The sequence below is a fragment of the Coregonus clupeaformis genome, unplaced genomic scaffold (genome assembly GCF_020615455.1).
Source record: "Coregonus clupeaformis isolate EN_2021a unplaced genomic scaffold, ASM2061545v1 scaf1389, whole genome shotgun sequence".
Lineage (NCBI taxonomy): Eukaryota > Metazoa > Chordata > Actinopteri > Salmoniformes > Salmonidae > Coregonus > Coregonus clupeaformis.
This window is the reverse complement of record NW_025534843.1, coordinates 115,893-135,455: the sequence shown is the minus strand read 5'-3', so window position 1 is coordinate 135,455 and position 19,563 is coordinate 115,893. Positions and strand designations below refer to the sequence as shown.

Sequence of the window (19,563 nt, the reverse complement as noted above, 5' to 3'; positions counted from 1 at the left end):
TTCACCTCATATCTCTACAGCCATGTTTGCCTCAAATGCCTCTCTGGCCAGTTCCACCAAGCAAACACTCACTCTCACTGCCTTTGACTGATAAACAGGTGACGACCCACTGAATGGGAGGTAGTGCTGGACAGAGTCAGACCTTGGGATACAACAGGAGAAGAGCAGAGCAGCAGTGCACCGATGGCCAACCCCACCCTCCACGGGTTTGCTGTGAGGTTAGAGAAAAAGTGAGGAGGAGAAAGTGAACTGTACTAGATGCCATGATGGAGGACGACCAGCCCAAGTTGAAGCCGCCTACACCTTCACCTTCTCCCTTGCTGGACCTAGAACACAGTCCCGGAGCCTCGCCAGTAACAAACCATGCAGAGGTATAGTATATCTAGTGGTTTAGCCAAAATGCTAATAGATAGCCTTTACATAACTTAATGGTACTGAATTGCTGAAGCTATGAGAAATGGCTGACCGGAAGCTTCGGCATAATAGTCATTTTGGTTGAATGATTCCACACATATTGATCTGGAATCAGTTTTGAAGGCATTAGTTTACATTTCGTATTGGCAGTGTACTGTGCACTCTTATTTGGCACTATGCATTTATGGGGTCAATTATTTACGGGAAAACAAAAGTAAAATCATCATGCTGACATTTAGTTTTGTTAGGTCATTTGAAACATACCTTGAGATGTACCCTACCAGGAGATTTGCTCATGATTTTTTGCCAGCCTCTTTTTCCACAGAGAGTGGTATTTCTGTAAGTTGGAACAACAGCCTTTTTCATGACACTGACTGTTCTCATTGTGGCACACTCTTTGTAGTAAAAGTCCATATCTACTCTTTATGATAAGCATGAGAACTATTACTTAGTTGGAACACAGTAGTGTCTTGTTAGCATGACTAACTTCTCTGTCAACAATGACAACCACTTAACATAGGTGTGACAAAGAAATTGAGGTAAAAAAGCCAGTAGCATTGGCATTGGCTCCAGTACCATTCTTATCAACTTTCAAGTGTTAGGCTAGGCTACCCAAAACAAGTTCCTGACACCACAATCAGTCTCTCTTGAAAGATTGCTATCATTTCAACTCAAGAAGTTAAAGCTACAATATGCAACTTTTTGGGCGACCCGTCCAAATTCACATAGAAATGTGAGTTATAGATCAGTCATTCTCATTGAAAGCAAGATCTGTTCTATGTGCACTATTTCTATGCTTCCGTTAAGTTTTGTTTTTGCCTTTACTTTTGGTTTTGTACACCAGCTTCAAACATCTGAAAATACAATATTTTTGGTTATTAAAAATATATTTCATAGCAGTTTTAAATGGTACAATGATTCTCTACACTGCTTGTTTTGTTACATAAACTGAAATTAAGCGAATTATTCAAACTTTAGCAACCAGGAAATGGCGGAGCGATTTCTGCGTATTGCACCTTTTAACTGGGGTTAGAGTACGATGGAGTCGAGAGGATGCTTTTTGAAAGCAAGTGTACAAAAACATCGAAGTGTCCCTTTTATGTCAAGTGTCTCTTTCGCAAAAAAATAATAACAAAAATCCAATAGTGTGTTACTTTTTCAGAAGCTTGTATTGAAATGGCATTCATGTAGTAAGAAAGCTTAATTAAAAAGTATGGCTACTAACACATTTTCATATTGAACTAAAACCCCTTTCCTCTATGTCTTCCCCCCGGTAGTTCCTGGGTGTGAACCAGATTCAGGTGGTGGTGAGACGGAGCTCCACCCCCCAGGTCACGGAGGAGACCTACTTTATCCCCCCGTAACCCGGTGGTGGATGCGGGCACCAACACCGACCCCCGGTCATCTGCTGTGGCAGGCTCCGCCGGGCGATGCCCCTGCCCGCCCGAGGCCTCCTGGCCTCCCTCATCACCAAGGGTGGGCACCAGCATAGAAATAGGCCACTCTAGTATTGTGGTCTCTATGCTGGTGCCCATAGAAATTGAATTATACTTCTATCGACACCAGAATAGAGATACAATATAGGCCTAATACTAGAGTGGCCTAATGTCATGAACCTCATAATGCTACAATGCGCTGATAATGCCATTGTGGTGTGTGTTTTATTTAATTCCGGGCACCAGGGGGGCTAATGCTACCGTAGTGATGTTACCTTGGTGACATTGCTATGGGATCATGATTGGCATCTTGTAGCGTTTTGTGCTTGGGCGAGTGGAAAATGGAGAGAGAGAGAGAGAGAGAGAGAGAGAGAGAGGAGTAATATGTTAGGATTGAGTTTGTAGGAACCAGTGTGTGTGTGTTCTCAATAAAGGGAACAAAGGTACTCTAGAATTGCTTCTCTTTATCCAGCGCACGCTGTTGAACAGTGCCACAGTTGTACCCAGAGGCATTTATATAGCACAAATGGAGAAGATATACAGATGGACTAAAGCCCTACCCAGTGTCCCTGATATACTGAAATGTACAAGTTAACATTTAGGCTTAGTAGTAGACTTTTGAGACCACTGTACCTTGCAAACCAAATCTAGTACAGCACATGCAATCTTTTTTGATCAAATTTGTATTTTATTTGGCAGGTAAAAGACAAACTGCTAACTGGCCATGTACTGACTTCTAACCTCTGACCTCTCCTTCCTCCCAGTCGTCATTGCATTAGTGCTGTTTGGCGTGGTCTGGTCCATCACAGAGGAGGAGTGTCTGCCGAGGGGGAACCTGTTTGGCATCACCGTGCTCTTCATCTGCTCCGTCACCGGGGGCAAACTGGTGGGCCTCATACGGCTGCCCAAACTGCCTCCCTTTCCCCCGCTCCTGGGTAGGTAATGCGAATAGAGAGAGCGTGTGTGGGTGTATATGTGTTTGCGTGTATGTGTTGTAGGTGATGGGGTCTGTGTTGTCTGTGACGGCATATGTATGTGCAGCATATAACAGGTTATTTTCGGTAACCTGTACCTCATTTGACTTGTTGAGAGTGAGACAAAATGGCATCTTCAGGGTGTTACATGCCCTACATGTTCCTTGGTAACAGTCAGAGAGACACCATCCTTTTCTTTGTCTTTGATATGGAAGTGGTGGCTGGCTGCTGGTACTATATCTGCTGATATAGTAGATAGAACACACACCCATCTACTTACTATAATAAGCACACATTCAGATTAAACACACCCACTCACTAGATTTAGCATGCATGCACTTGCTTGTCCCCTCACTACTACTCTTTACTATACATGTAAAATGTGACTGTTTCACCTGCATGTAACATGGATGGACAAACAGTCAATTATTATTCTGGCTGGCTTTGCCAACATTTGCTACTTCACGTAGTATTTACATTTACATTTTAGTCATTTGGCAGACGCTCTTATCCAGAGCGACTTACAGTTAGTGATTGCATACATTTTTCATACTGGCCCCCCGTGGGAAACGAACCCACAACCCTGGCGTTGCAAGCGCCATGCTCTACCATTTCTAACCAAATGAACACCCTTGTTGACTTAGACTGATAGGGAGTATTTGCATTTCTCACCATACAATAGAGACTTGGTTGAGATACGGCGCACCTTTAACCAAAGTCTCTCTTGATGCTGGTAACCACATGACAAGACCTATAGTTTGCACAGACCCATATAATAAGACAGTGGCCACTCACTCAGCCCACAAAAAGATAGAAGTCAGACGTTCAGATTCACAACCTACTCCTCACTTTCAACAGTCCAGAAAGGAGATTGTAGATAATAAAAAGTCTTTTGGTGGGTCTTTGATTTCGAAACTTTGATCGTTAGCGTAGTGTCTATCCGATAGATCCCACTCCATAGGTCAGAAGTAAAGTCTGAACCAAAAACTGATTGTTGGATGTAGATCTTTGATTTCAAAACTTTGGATAGTTCATGTCTCTCCAACACCTGTTTTCCTTTTTTTAAACCCAGAGGAACTCTGTTTCCCAGTTCAAAGTCCCCGTTTCGTTGTTTGAACTGAACAGACTTCTTTGGCCTGCGTTGCCCGGGGACGCAGGATTAAAAACGGAACAAAGCAGGAATTTCATTTCAGCCAAGCTTTGTTACAGCCTTAAAGGTATTTAGGCTAACAGACAGTCGGTCCCATATTCTTATGCCTGTTAACTAGTTCCTCCCTGCTCAGACAGTATTCATTGCTTGCGTCCCAGATGGGATGCAATTGTTGTGTACTTTATTGATAATATGCTATTAAGCAGACACTTATATCCAAAGCGGCTTACAGCACAGTGACTGTGAGTGCATGCGGTTTAGTATACCACCGGGAATCAAATCCACAACCCTGGCGTTGGCTAATGCCACTCTCTTACCAACTAAACCACACAGGACCACATTGATCTTTCTGAACTTCAAAGGCAATTCACTTTCATACAGTAGATTAAAGACTCCACTGTATAATAATATAATATAATAATAATAATAATAATATGCCATTTAGCAGACGCTTTTATCCAAAGCGACTTACAGTCATGCGTGCATACATTTTTGTTCCCACGAACCCACTACCTTGGCGTTACAAGCGCCGTGCTCTACCAGCTGAGCTACAGAGGACCACATGCATGTCTCTCTTCAGTTTGCACTATTCCTACTTGGAAAGGTTTTTTCTTTACTCTCAAAAGGATCCTATGCCTAGAAGCCTTTGATATCTTAAACCAATTGATCTTCAACCTTTTAATACGCAGTTCCCAGACTATCAGAACAAAGAATGTGTCGGAGAAAGTGTATTTCTTGGCATTTAACCAATGTGAAGATGGGAATGATATCTTAGCCTCAAGTTCTCTGTTTTAACTCTCCTTTTTATAAAGACAAGATTGTCTTCAGAACAATACAGCAATACATCGTTTTTTTGCCCCTCTTGCTGTGAGTGAAAGTCCAAAGAATAACACCAAGGTTGTTTATAAAAGTATTAACTTTAATATAATAGTATGATAAAGTATCATTGTTCTCTGTCATTCTCTACAGGTATGCTATTGACGGGCTTCCTGCTGCGTAATATCCCCGTGTAACGATGCCGTGTACATCGACTTCCGATGGTCCGCCGCCCTGAGGAACATTGCCTCGCTGTCATCCTGGCCCGAGCAGGCCTGGGATTGGATGGCTCAGTATGTCAATCAAGCACTAATCTCTCTAAATAGGCCAATGCTTTTAGTGTTTAGTACTTGTCTTTATTATTTATATTCCTGTGATAACCTGTGTTAAAGGAAAATTCACTAAAAAACAGTATGTGTATGTTTTTAAATTAGTCCACTGTTGATACAGTCCCAAAAATGTTTTGCATTTCAGCAGTCAAGTTTCAGAACTCAAGAAGCAAGTGTCACTTGCCACATCATCATGATGCAAAACTCATCAACATGATGATGTAGCAAGTGACACTTTTGCTTCTGAAAGTCCTTTATCTTCAAAACTTGACTAATGATTTTTCCTTTTAATGTGTGTGTGTTGTACATGTATGTGTTCCCAGGCTCTGAAGAAGCTTAGTATGGTGTGTATACGTGTGGGAATGGGACTTGCATCATCGAGGCATGCACCATCGCCATCGTCTCCCACTTCCTCATGGGCCTGCCCTGGATATGGGGGATTCATCCTAGGTAAACTCTCTTTCTCTCTGTCTCGTTGTCTCTCTCTTCTCCCTCTCTCGTTGTCTCTCTCTGTCTCTCTCGCTCTCTGTCTCTCTGTCGTCCTCTCTGAGACTTCTACTTCTAAATCCCACTTAGAGAGACAGTATTCTGCAGCCTCCCGATGCATTTGTAAAACTAAAGGGCTACCTAACACCGCTTGCATTCCAATAAGACAGGTGTAGAGTATTGGCAGCTACTGTAACTCCCCGTGAACACTTGAAGTATCCTTTATATCAGGGCTCTCCAACCCTGTTCCTGGAGAGCTACCGTACTATAAGGTTTGCACTCAAACCTTAATCTAGCGCACCTGATTCTAATAATTAGCTGGTTGATAAGCTGAACCAGGTTAGTTACAACTGGGGTTGGAACGAAATCCTACAGGAGGGTAGCCCTCCAGGAACAGGTTTGGAGACCCTGCCTTTATACATTTTAATTTCATCCTATGATTCTTAGCCCCTTGCTCTCTCTGTCTTTCTCTCTCTCTCTCCTCTCTCTTTCTTGCTCTATCCCTGTCTTTTGCTTTCTATCTCTGTCTTCTCTATTTCTCTCCTCCTCTTGCTCTCTCTCCGTCCTCTCCACTCTTGCTCTCTACGTCCTCTCCACTCTTGCTGTCTCTCACTCTGATCTGTCCATCGTTCTATTCATCCATCCCTCTAAATACACTACATGATCAAAAGTATGTGGACACCTGCTCGTCGAATATCTCATTCCAAAATCATGGGCATTAATATGGAGTTGGTCTCCCCTTTGCTGCTATACAGCCTCCACTCTTCTGGGAAGGCTTTCAACTAGATGTTGAACATTGCTACGGAACTTGCTTCCATTCAGCCACAGGAGCATTAGTGAGGTTGGGCGATTAGGCCTGGCTCGAGTCAGTGTTCCAATTCATCCTAAAGGTGTTTGATGGTGTTGAGGTCAGGGCTCTGTGCAGGTCAGTCAAGTTCTTCCACACCGATCTCGACAAACAATTTCTGTATGACCTCGCTTGTGCACGGGGGGCATTGTCATTCTGAAACAGGAAAGCATAGAATCGTCTAGAATATCATTGTATGCTATAGCGTTAAGATTTCCCTTTACTGGAACTAAGGGGCCTAGCCCAAACCATGAAAACCAGTGCCTGACCATTATTCCTCCTCCACCAAACTTTACAGTTAGCACTATTTATTCGGCCAGGTAGCGTTCTCCTGGCTTCCTCCAAACCCAGATTCGTCCGTCGGACTGCCAGATGGTGAAGCGTAATTCATCACTCCAGAGAATACGTTTCCACTGCTCCAGAGTCCAATGGCGACGAGATTTACACCACTCCAGCCAACGCTTGGCATTGCGCATGGTGATCTTAGGCTTGTTTGCGGCTGCTCGGCCATGGAAACCCATTTCATGAAGCTCCCGATGAACAGTTCTTGTGCTGACGTTGCTTCAGAGGCAGTTTGGAACTCGGTAGTGAGTGTTGCAATCGAGGACAGATGATTTTCAGCACTCGGCGGCCCTGTTCTGTGAGCTTGTGTGGCCTACCATTCACGGCTGAGCCTAGACGTTTCCATGTCACAATAACAGCACTTACAGTTGACCGGGGGCAGCTCTAGCAGGGCAGAAATTTGACGAACTGACTTGTTGGAAAGGTGGCATCCTATGACGGTTCCACGTTAACAGTCACAGCTCTTGAGTAACGCCATTCAACTGCCAATGTTTGTCTATGGAGATTCCATGGCTGTGTGCTCGATTTTATACACCTATATCAGCAACGGGTGCGGCTGAAATAGCCAAATCCACTCATTTGAAGGGGTGTCCACATACTTTTTTATATATAGTGTATATCTCAAACTAATCCCTATTAGTAAAGCTGCATCATTAAACACTTTGTCTAGACTCATTGTATTATCCCCATCTCCCTCCCCTATCTCTTTTAGGTTTGTGATGTCTTCAAATCAATCAAATGCATTATGTTTATGTAAAGCCCTTTACATCAGCAGTTGACACAAAGTGCTTTTTACAATAACCTGGCCTTTGAAAAGCATCTTCTACAGGGCCATATTATATGATGAACCCTCATAGTATGTCTCCTCTCTTGTAGGTTTGTACTGGCCATCTGCTAAATGTTCATATAATACACTGCTCAAAAAAATAAAGGGAACACTTAAACAACACAATGTAACTCCAAGTCAATCACACTTCTGTGAAATCAAACTGTCCACTTAGGAAACAACACTGATTGACAATACATTTCACATGCTGTTGTGCAAATGGAATAGACAACAGGTGGAAATTATAGGCAATTAGCAAGACACCCCCAATAAAGGACTGGTTTTGCAGGTGGTGACCACAGACCACTTCTCAGTTCCTATGCTTCCTGGTTGATGTTTTGGTCACTTTTGAATGCTGGCGGTGCTTTCACTCTAGTGGTAGCATGAGACGGAGTCTACAACCCACACAAGTGGCTCAGGTAGTGCAGCTCATCCAGGATGGCACATCAATGCGAGCTGTGGCAAGAAGGTTTGCTGTGTCTGTCAGCGTAGTGTCCAGAGCATGGAGGCGCTACCAGGAGACAGGCCAGTACATCAGGAGACGTGGAGGAGGCCGTAGGAGGGCAACAACCCAGCAGCAGGACTGCTACCTCCGCCTTTGTGCAAGGAGGAGCAGGAGGAGCACTGCCAGAGCCCTGCAAAATAACCTCCAGCAGGCCACAAATGTGCATGTGTCTGCTCAAACGGTCAGAAACAGACTCCATGAGGGTGGTATGAGGGCCCGACGTCCACAGGTGGGGGTTGTGCTTACAGCCCAACACTGGGCAGGACGTTCGGCATTTGCCAGAGAACACCAAGATTGGCAAATTCGCCACTGGCGCCCTGTGCTCTTCACAGATGAAAGCAGGTTCACACTGAGCATGTGACAGACATGACAGAGTCTGGAGACGCCTTCGTGGAGAACGTTCTGCTGCCTGCAACATCCTCCAGCATGACCGGGTTTGGTGGTGGGTCATGGTGTGGGGTGGCATTTCTTTGGGGGGCCGCACAGCCCTCCATGTGCTCGCCAGAGGTAGCCTGGACTGCCATTAGGTACCGAGATGAGATCCTCAGACCCCTTGTGAGACCTATGCTGGGTCGGTTGGCCCTGGGTTCCTCCCTAATGCAAGACAATGCTAGACCTCATGTGGCTGGAGGTGTCAGCAGTTCCTGCAAGAGGAAGGCATTGATGCTATGACTGGCCCGCCCGTTCCCCAGGGACCTGAATCCAATTGAGCAGCCTGGGACATCATGTCGCTCCATCCACCAACGCCACGTTGCACCACAGACTGTCCAGGAGTTGGCGGATGCTTTAGTCCAGGTCTGGGAGGAGATCCCTCAGGAGACCATCCGCCACCTCATCAGGAGCATGCCCAGGCGTTGTAGGAGGTCATACAGGCACATGGAGGCCACACACACTACTGAGCCTCATTTTGACTTGTTTTAAGGACATTACAGTGGGGAAAAAATGTATTTAGTCAGCCACCAATGTGCCAAGTTCTCCCACTTAAAAAGATGAGAGAGGCCTGTAATTTTCATCACAGGTACACGTCAACTATGACAGACAAAATGAGAAAGAAAATCCAGAAAATCACAGTGTAGGATTTTTAATGAATTTATTTGCAAATTATGGTGGAAAATAAGTATTTGGTCAATAACAAAAGTTTCTCAATACTTTGTTATATACCCTTTGTTGGCAATGACACAGGTCAAATGTTTGTCTGTAAGTCTTCACAAGGTTTTCACACACTGTTGCTGGTATTTTGGCCCATTCCTCCATGCAGATCTCCTCTAGAGCAGTGATATTTTGGGGGCTGTCGCTGGGCAACACGGACTTTCAACTCCCTCCAAAGATTTTCTATGGGGTTGAGATCTGGAGACTGGCTAGGCCACTCCAGGACCTTGAAATGCTTCTTACGAAGCCACTCCTTCGTTGCCCGGGGCGGTGTGTTTGGGATCATTGTCATGCTGAAAGACCCAGCCACGTTTCATCTTCAATGCCCTTGCTGATGGAAGGAGGTTTTCACTCAAAAATCTCCACGATACATGGCCCCATTCATTCTTTCCCTTTACACAGATCAGTCGTCCTGGTCCCTTTGCAGAAAAACAGCCCCAAAGCATGATGTTTCCACCCCCATGCTTCACAGTAGGAATGGTGTTCTTTGGATGCAACTCAGCATTCTTTGTCCTCCAAACACGACGAGTTGAGTTTTTACCAAAAAGTTCTATTTTGGTTTCATCTGACCATATGACATTCTCCCAATCCTCTTCTGGATCATCCAAATGCACTCTAGTAAACTTCAGACGGGCCTGGACATGTACTGGCTTAAGCAGGGGGACACGTCTGGCACTGCAGGATTTGAGTCCCTGGCGGCGTAGTGTGTTACTGATGATAGGCTTTGTTACTTTGGTCCCAGCTCTCTGCAGGTCATTCACTAGGTCCCCCCGTGTGGTTCTGGGATCTTGTGATCATTTTGACCCCACGGGGTGAGATCTTGCGTGGAGCCCCAGATCGAGGGAGATTATCAGTGGTCTTGTATGTCTTCCATTTCCTAATAATTGCTCCCACAGTTGATTACTTCAAACCAAGCTGCTTACCTATTGCAGATTCAGTCTTCCCAGCCTGGTGCAGGTCTACAATTTTGTTTCTGGTGTCCTTTGACAGCTCTTTGGTCTTGGCCATAGTGGAGTTTGGAGTGTGACTGTTTGAGGTTGTGGACAGGTGTCTTTTACACTGATAACAAGTTCAAACAGGTGCCATTAATACAGGTAACCAGTGGAGGACAGAGGAGCCTCTTAAAGAAGAAGTTACAGGTCTGTAGAGCCAGAAATCTTACTTGTTTGTAGGTGACCAAATACTTATTTTCCACCATAATTTGCTAATAAATTCATTAAATCCTACAATGTGATTTTCTGGAAAAAAAATATTCTCAATTTGTCTGTCATAGTTGACGTGTACCTCATGATGAAAATTACAGGCCTCTCTCATCTTTTTTAAGTGGGAGAACTTGCACAATTGGTGGCTGACTAAATACTTTTTTCCCCCACTGTACATCAAAGTTGGATCAGCCTGTAGTGTGGTTTTCCACTTTAATTTTGAGGGTGACTCCAAATCCAGACCTCCATGCGGTTGATACATTTGATTTCCATTTTACATTTTTGTGTGATTTTGTTGTCAGCACATTCAACTATGTAAAGAAAAAAGTATTTAATAAGATGACTTCATTCATTCAGATCTAGGATGTGTTATTTTAGTGTTCCCTTTATTTTTTTGAGCAGTGTATTATGATCAGTATTCATATAGTGCATTTGGAAAGTATTTTTCCACATTTTGTTACGTTACATCCTTATTCTAAAATGAAGGTTTTTCCTCATCAACACAGTACCCCATCATGACAAAGTGAAAAAAGGGTTTTAGATTGCACATTTATAAAAAATAAAAACTTAAATACCTTATTTACATCAATATTCAGACCCTTTGCTATGAGACTCGAAATTGAGCTCAGGTGCATCCTGTTTCCATTGATCATCCTTGAGATGTTTCTACAACTTCATTGGAGTCCACCTGTGGTCAATTCAATTGACTGGACATAATTTGGAAAGGCATACACCTGTCTATATAAGGTCCCACAGTTGACAATGCATGTCAGAGCAAAAAACCAAGCCATGAGGTCGAAGGGAATTGTCCGTAGAGCTCCGAGACAGATTGTGTCGAGGCACAGATTTGGGGAAGGGTACCAAAAAATGTCTGCAGCATTGATGGTCTCCAAGAACACATTGGCCTCCATTCTTAAATGGAAGAAGTTTGGAACCACCAAGACTCTTCCTAGAGCTTGTCACTTGGCCAAACTGAGCAATCGGGGGAGAAGGGCCTTGGTCAGGGAGGTGACCAAGAACCCAATGGTCAGTCTGACAGAGCTCCAGAGTTCCTCTGTGGAGATGGGAGAACCTTCCAGAAGGACAACCATCTCCAGCACTCCACCAATCAGACCTTTATGGTAGAGTGGCCAGACAAAAGCCACTCCTCAGTAAAGGCAAATGACAGCCCGCTTGGAGTTTGCCAAAATGCACCTAAAGACTCTGACTATTTGAAACAAGATTGAACTCTTTTGTCCTGAATGCCAACGTCATGCCTGGAGGAAACCTGGCACCATCCTACGGTGAAGCATGGTGGTGGCAGCATCATGCTGTAAGGGATGTTTTTCAGCGGCAGGGACTTGGAGAATAGTCAGGATTGAGGAAAGATGAATGGAGCAATGTACAGTGAGATCCTTGATGAAAACCTGCTCCAGAGCGCTCAGACCTCCGACTGGGGTGAAGGTTCGTCTTCCAACAGGACAATGACCCTAAGCACACAGCCAAGACAACGCATGAGTGGCATCGGGACAAGTCTCTGAATGTCCCTGAGTGGCCCAGCCTGAGCCAGGACTTGAACCAGATCAAACATCTCTGAAGAGACCTGAAAATAGCTGTGCAGCGACGTCCCCATCCAACCTGACAGAGCTTGAGAGGATCTGCAAAGAAGAATGGGAGAAACTCCCCAAATACAGGTGGTGCCAAGCTTGTAGTGTCATACCCAAGAAGATTTGAGGTTGTAATCGCTGCCAAAGGTGCTTCAACAAAGTACAGAGTCAAAGGGGTCTGAATACTTACAGTACCAGTCAAAAGTTTGAACACACCTACTCATTCCAGAGTTTTTCTTTATTTGTACTATTTTGTAGAATAATAGTGAAGACATCAAAACTATGAAATAACACATATGGAATGATGTAGTAACCAAACAAGTGTTAAACAAATCAAAATATATTTGAGATTCTTCAAAGTAGCCACCCTTTGCCTTGATGACAGCTTTGCTCACTCTTGGCATTTTCTCAACCAGCTTCATGAGGTACGCACATGGAATGCATTTCAGTTAACAGGTGTGCCTTGTTAAAAGTTAATTTGTGGAATTTCTTTCCTTCTTAATGCGTTTGAGCCAATCAGTTGTGTTGTGACAAGGTAGGGGTGGTATATTGAAGATAGCCCTATTTGGTAAAAGACCAAGTCCATATTATGGCAAGAACAGCTCAAATAAGCAAAGAGAAATGACAGTACATCATTACTTTAAGACATGAAGGTCAGTCAATCCGGAAAATGTCAAGAACTATGAAAGTTTCTTCAAGTGCAGTCGCAAAAACATCAAGCGCTAGATGAAACCTGCTCTCACTCGAGGACTGCCACAGGAAAGGAAGACCCAGAGTTACCTCTGCTGCAGAGGATAAGTTCATTAGAGTTACCAGCCTCAGAAATTGCAACCCAAATAAATGCTTCACAGAGTTCAAGTAACAGACACATCTCAACATCAACTGATCAGAGGAGACTGCGTGAATCAGTGCCCATGGTAGAATTGCTGCAAAGAAACCACTACTAAAGGACACCAATAAGAAGAAGAGACTGCTTGGGCCAAGAAACACGAGCAATGGACATTAGACCGGTGGAAATCTGTCCTTTGGTTTTGATGAGTCCAAAATTGAGATTTTTAGTTCCAACCGCCGTGTCTTTGTGAGACTCAGAGTATGTGAACGGATGATCTCTGCATGTGTAGTTCCCACCGTGAAGCATGGAGGTGTGATGGTGTGGGGGGTGCTTTGCGGTGACACTGTCTGTGATTAATTTAGAATTCAAGGCACACTTTAACCAGCATGGCTACTACAGCATTCTGCAGCGATACGCCATCCTACCTGGTTAGCGCTTAGTGGGACTATCATTTGTTTTTCAACAGGACAATGACCCGGCTCACACCTCCAGGCTGTGTAAGGGCTGCTTGACCAAGAAGGAGAGTGATGGAGTATTGCATCAGATGATCTGGCCTCCACAATCACCCGACCTCAACCCAATTGAGATGGTTTGGGATGAGTTGGACGGCGTAGAGGAAGGAAAAGCAGCCAACAAGTGCTCAGCATGTGGGAACATTCCAGGTGAGCTATAGGAATGCCAAGCGTGCAAAGCTGTCATCAAGGCGTGGTGCCTCACTGAAATCTTAAATATATTTTGATTTGTTTAACACTTTTATGGTTACTACATGATTCCATGTTATTTCATAGTTTTGATACCTTTACTATTATCGCACAATGGTGAAAAGACATAATAATAAAAACCTTTCATTGAGCAGGTGTGTCTCAAAACTTTTGACTGGTACTGTATGAACAGATATTTCTGTTTTTGCTTTGTCATTATATATTGTGTGTAGATTGGATGAGGGAAAAATGTAATCAATTTTAAAATAAATTTAACGTAACAAAATGTGAAAAAGTCAAGGGTTCGAATACTTTCCGAATAACGTATTACAGGTTGTTACTTCGGAGGTCGCCTAAGCCTGGCAACCCAAACTTCCACCTCGCAAAACCCAAACATGATGATTATTATATTATGGGATGATTAACTCTCACTGGCTCCCCATCCAGGTTTGTTTGGCCGTGTCCTGGCCAGGTGGTTCCTCCACGCTGCTGCTGCAGAAGGATGGCTAGCGGTTTGAAGCAGGGAGATCCCTACCCTCCCCATGCACTGCAGCTGAAGTGACATCCTGGCCATCACCGGCTTCACCACCTGCATGGCATGGCCTTCACCACCGGTAGGGATCCACCACCAGGAGGGAGCATGTTGATCTGCACTGCTCTTAGACCAATCAGAGAAAGTACAAAGATCTGTGCCTCTGCTCTGAGCCAATGATGAGAGGAGACCACTAGAAAAGAATATACCTTTTGATCTGTTTTTGTCAAACATTCTATAGGAAATCTTCCTGCAATCCGTCCTGGATCCTGTAATGAGATATTTCTCACACTAAACTTCCTAACTCATGAAACTGTTGTTGCAAGCTATGCTCTTTACCAACTGAGTCACATGTGGAATGGCCAGTGCGAGCTAATCACATGGGTCATATTACAGTGCCTTCTAATGTATTGCATGGGTAACATAATTGATCACTGTATAGCTGTAATTCAAATTATATCCTATCTATATATAGGAACTACTTTTAACCAGGCCCACATAGACCGGGTCAAAAGTAGTGCACTATATATGTAACAGGGTGCCATTTGGGACGCAGCCATCATCTTTTTGATATAACTGTATATGCTCTTGTTGTAATGTGTCTCCCTCTGCAGGCTCCATGTGGTACAACTTGTTGAGGGGTATACTTGGAGGTGGGAGGGGGAATGGTGCTGGGGTTACTGCTGGGATTCCTGCTGCGCTACTCTTTCCCAGCAAAAAGACCAGGTAATGGTTCTCTATTAAAGCACTTAGCTTTTAGTCTAGGAGTAGGCTTAATACAGTTTCAGGAAACTGGCCTGCAGAGTTGACCTATAACGAAGCCTAGTTTCAGTAGCCTCTTCCCTTTTTCAATAATAAGTTACTCCAGGGACATAGTCCTTGTTTGAAAAACTTTAGTAATGCATCCTTCCTTCCTTCTTCTTTCACTTCGCTCTCTCTCCCCTGTAGGACAATGCCAGATGAAGCGCCTGATTCCTGCTGCTGGGCTCTGTCGGTGTTTGCCGTGTTCGGCATAAACGCGTGGCCGTCTCCGCTCGGGGCCTCCTGCACCCTGGTCCTCGCCTCCTGGCCGGCCTGGGCTGAAGAAGGTCAGCATCAATCCCACACACACACACACACAACGACTCCCATCCCAAAGCCAACCTCACTCAACCCCCGTACACTGCATCTTCTAGCTAGACATTTACTCTCTCACCCAACCCCAAAATGCCCCCAAAGCATTGGATAGCAGCTGGACAGCTTGAACGCTCCAGTGCAACACAAACTGTTGCTGGGACACAGTGGACCTTCCAGTTGCAATATAGAGGCCCAATCCCAAATATACAGCCACAGAGTCCCATCTGGTATTGTCTCTATGGGAGGCAGATTCTCCAGTAGAGAAACAGTTGTGAAGTCTTGGTGTTTGCTGAACTCTCTCTGTAGTCTGGTTTGTGTCTGGTAGGTGGTTTTTAATGTTTTTGTTTTCACTAGTTTAAATAGCACCTCTCGAACCCCTCCATTTGCTCTTACTTTCACAATTATTTTGAAAAAACATGTTGAAAATGTGCACGTTTGAGAAAACCCGTAACACTTGGGTGTCCGTGTGTGTGCGTGCACAGTGCATTCGGAAAGTATTCAGACCCCTTGACTTTTTCCACATTTTGTTACGTTGCCTTTATTCTAAAACGATTAAATATATTTTTTTCCCTCATCAATCTACACACAATACCCCATAACTGACAAAGCAAACATGTTTTTGGACATTTTTGCAAATGTATAAAAATTTACTGATATCACATTTAAATAAGTATTCAGTCCCTTTACTCAGTACTTTGTTGAAGCACCTTTGGCAGCAATTACAGCTGCGAGTCTTCTTGGGTATGACCCTATACAGCTTGGCACACCTGTATTTGGGGAGTTTCTCCCATTCTTCTCTAGCCAGATCCCTCTCAAGCTCTGTCAGGTTGGATGGGGAGCGTTGCTGCACAGCTTTTTCAGGTCTCTCCAGAGATGTTCCGATCAGGTTCAAGTCTGGGCTCTGGCTGAGACACTCAAGGACATTCAGAGACTTGTCCCGCCACTCCTCTGTCGTTGTCTTGGCTGTGTGCATTGTCCTGTTGGAAGGTGAACCTTTGCCCCAGTCTGAGGTCCTGAGCGCTCTGGAGCAGGTTTTCATCAAGGATCTCTCGTACTTTGCTCTGTTCATCTTTCCCTCGATCTGACTAGTCTCCCAGTCCCTGCCGCTGGAAAACATCCCCACAGCATGAGTCTGCCCCCCACCACCATCTGCTTCACCGTAGGGATGGTGCCAGTTTCCTCCAGACGTGACGCTTGGCATTCGGCCAAAGAGTTCAATCTACTGTTTTCATTAGGGACCAGAGAATGTTGTTTCTTATTGTCTGAGAGTCCTTTGGGTGCCTTTTGGCAAACTCCCAGCGGGCTGTTTCATGTGCCTTTACTGAGGAGTGGCTTCCGTCTGGCCACTCTACCATAAAGGCCTGATTTGTAGAGATGCTGCAGAGATGGTTGTCCTTCTGAAGGTTCTCCCATCTCTACAGAGGAACTCTGGCTCTGTCAGTGACCATCGGGTTCTTGGTCACTTCCTGACTTCCCCCGATTGCTCAGTTTGGCCGGGCGACCAGCTCTAGGAAGAGTCTTGGTGGTTCCAAACTTCTTCCATTTAACAATGATGGAGGGCACTGGTGTTCTTGGGGACCTTCAATGCTGCAGATATTTTTTGGAACCCTTCCCCAGATCTGTGCCTTGACACAATCCTGTCTTCTTGAGCTTTATGGACAATTCCCTTCCGGCCTCATGGCTTGGTTTCTGCTCTGACATGCACTGTCAACTGTGGGACCTTATATAGACAGGTGTGTGCCTTTCCAAATCATGTCAATCAATTGAATTGACCACAGGTGTGGACTCTCAAGGATGATCAATGGAAACAGGATGCACCTGAGCTCAATTTAGAGTCTCATAACAATGGGTCTGAATACTAATGTAAATAATGTATTTTATTTTTAATAAATGTACAAAAATGTCTAAAGAATCAGTTTTTGCTTTGTCATTATGGGGTATTGTGTGTAGATTGATTATTTTTATTTTTTAAATCAATTTTAGAGGGAAGGGGTCTGAATACTTTATGCGTGTGTGTACGTGTCTGTCTGGTACTCGGCGGGTGTGTGTGCGGTCCCTGTGGAGGACATAGTGGGTATTGCCTGGGAGGTGTTCCAGCCACTGCTGTTCGGCCTGATCGGGGCCGAGATCAAATCTCAGAGCTGGACAAAAACACCGTCGGTGAGAACACACACATGCATAAACACACAGTCAGTAAGAACACACACCACATAATATACATTTATACCTCGCTCTTTGGAGATCATCTATTAGGGCGTTTCCAAATGTAACTTGAATAAAGTGTTTCTGTCATTCTACCCCCCTTATACTTCTCTCTGTCCTACCAGGCCTGGGCATAGGCTGTCTGGCCATTGGTCTGCTGGTGCGTGTTCTCTTCACCTTCGTCTGTGTGCTGTGTAAGCCGGCTTCAACTTCAAAGAGAAGCTCTTTATTGCTCTGGCCTGGCTACCCAAAGCCACCGTACAGGTACTTAATGGTAAAACAGAAACTAAGGTGGTCTAGCGGTCCTGCCACTGCGCTCTGGGCTCGAATCAGCTTACTGCTCTTTCAGCATTCTCTCTCCCTCTCCATCTCTCGCTATCCAATAAGCATACAAAAGACTATCTAAGGGTGAAATTTGCCTCACACAAAAAGGCTTCTCAACAAGCAAAATAACCATATCATTTGAATATTGTGACTAGTGATTGCGCCACATGCAACACGTTTGTTTTCTGTTTACTTAAACTCATAACAATATTAGTATTGTGAGTGTTAAATAATGTTTTGCAGAGTCTGGTGCTGCTCTCGTATGGAGCCGGGGAAGGGTTAGGAAAATCTGTCGTATTATTACCAATGTTGGTGTCATTTTAAGTTTATGACTGAGTGTTCCAGCTCTCACAATGTTGTGGGTAACATGAGGCCAAAGTGTCGATCTTCTCTCCCCAGGGCGGCCTATCGGCTCCACAGCGCTGGGACATGGCCCGCACCAAGGAGGATAAGGGAGCTGGAGAAGTCACGCATGGACGTGCTGACAGTGGCCGTGCTCTCCATCCTGCTCACCGCCCCCATAGGGGCCCCTTGTCATAGGACTCACAGGACCTGTCCTGCCCAGAAACCAAAGAACCCTGCCTGGGGTGAGTACACACACACAGAATGTGCAAACACACTGTCTGCATAAATGCAAAATGACAGAAGCACACACACACAGCAACAGGAAGGACTGCCTCACCATCTGAGTGTTTTAATATAGAAACAAACACACAAAACCCCACACCTACTACTAAACTTGCTTGAGTGACAGCTTGTCATAGCTGTCCACACGCATTGGGAAGGAAGCGTGTTTACTGAAAAGCAGTGTCCCTTTATGACAGAGATTATCTTTATTAGAAAAAGCCTGGAATCCAAACAGATATGCTTTGTTTCAACATGGTTGACAATGGTGAAACAGAGCGCATCAGCCAGATCTCAGGCTAATAAAGAGAAGCTGTGGATGGGAGAATGAATTGTATCGTGGCTTCAGGTAGTTTTTTGTTTCTGCATTATGCTTCAGTCTCAGCCCTGTCACCACACAATGGTGGCTTGTTTTACTCTTCAGGTTTGGAGAGGGAGATTTTTATTTGACTACACTGTGTGTCCTGGTAAAATGTGTTACCTGCCAATCACTGTTCTCAGACTCTACACTCGCTGAGACATTTTCCATATGAACCATTTGGCCTCTAGTCTTATTTTGTTTATACTCACATGAAGGCACTTCAGTTTCTCTCGCTCTGCACACACGCAAGCACACACACACCACGATAAAAGCCATTTTTTAATAATGATTTTCTACCCTTTTCCTTGGATATGCAGAGCGGGGAGCAAAGCGGAACTATAACTGACACCCCAATCACCTCGAGAGTACCCTCTGATAACAAACCAACCTCAGTGGCGGAACCGGGAAGTACACTTCACCAAGGAGAAAATTACATGGATGGATCATAGGAAATGGGGCACTTCAAGGGATGCATCTAAAATGGCATCCTATTCTAGTGTAATGCACCATATTCCCTTTAAAGTGTGGTACTGTATAGAGAATAGGGTTCCTATTTTAGACTCAGGTGACACCCAGGATATTGCCTTTCAGACAGGGGGGTTTTCAGAGGGCTTTGCCACCTCTCTCATCTGTCTATCCGTGTATCTGTCCTTGGTGTGTTTGACATCCTGCAGCGTTTGATTTATATCTCCCCCAAGGGTAGTTTCCAGACTCCGAGCTACACCTGCCACTCAACCAACAAGCCACTATATCCAAGCATTCTACACTATACTGTAATGTTACGATACAACGACTGAAAATTCAGTAAT

At 44.6% G+C, this 19,563-nt stretch overlaps 1 pseudogene; it reads left to right on the top strand.

The window, feature by feature from the left end:
• Nucleotides 1-209: 209 nt before the first annotated feature.
• On the top strand, nt 210-19,100 carry LOC123486972 (annotated as a pseudogene).
• Nucleotides 19,101-19,563: the final 463 nt, after the last annotated feature.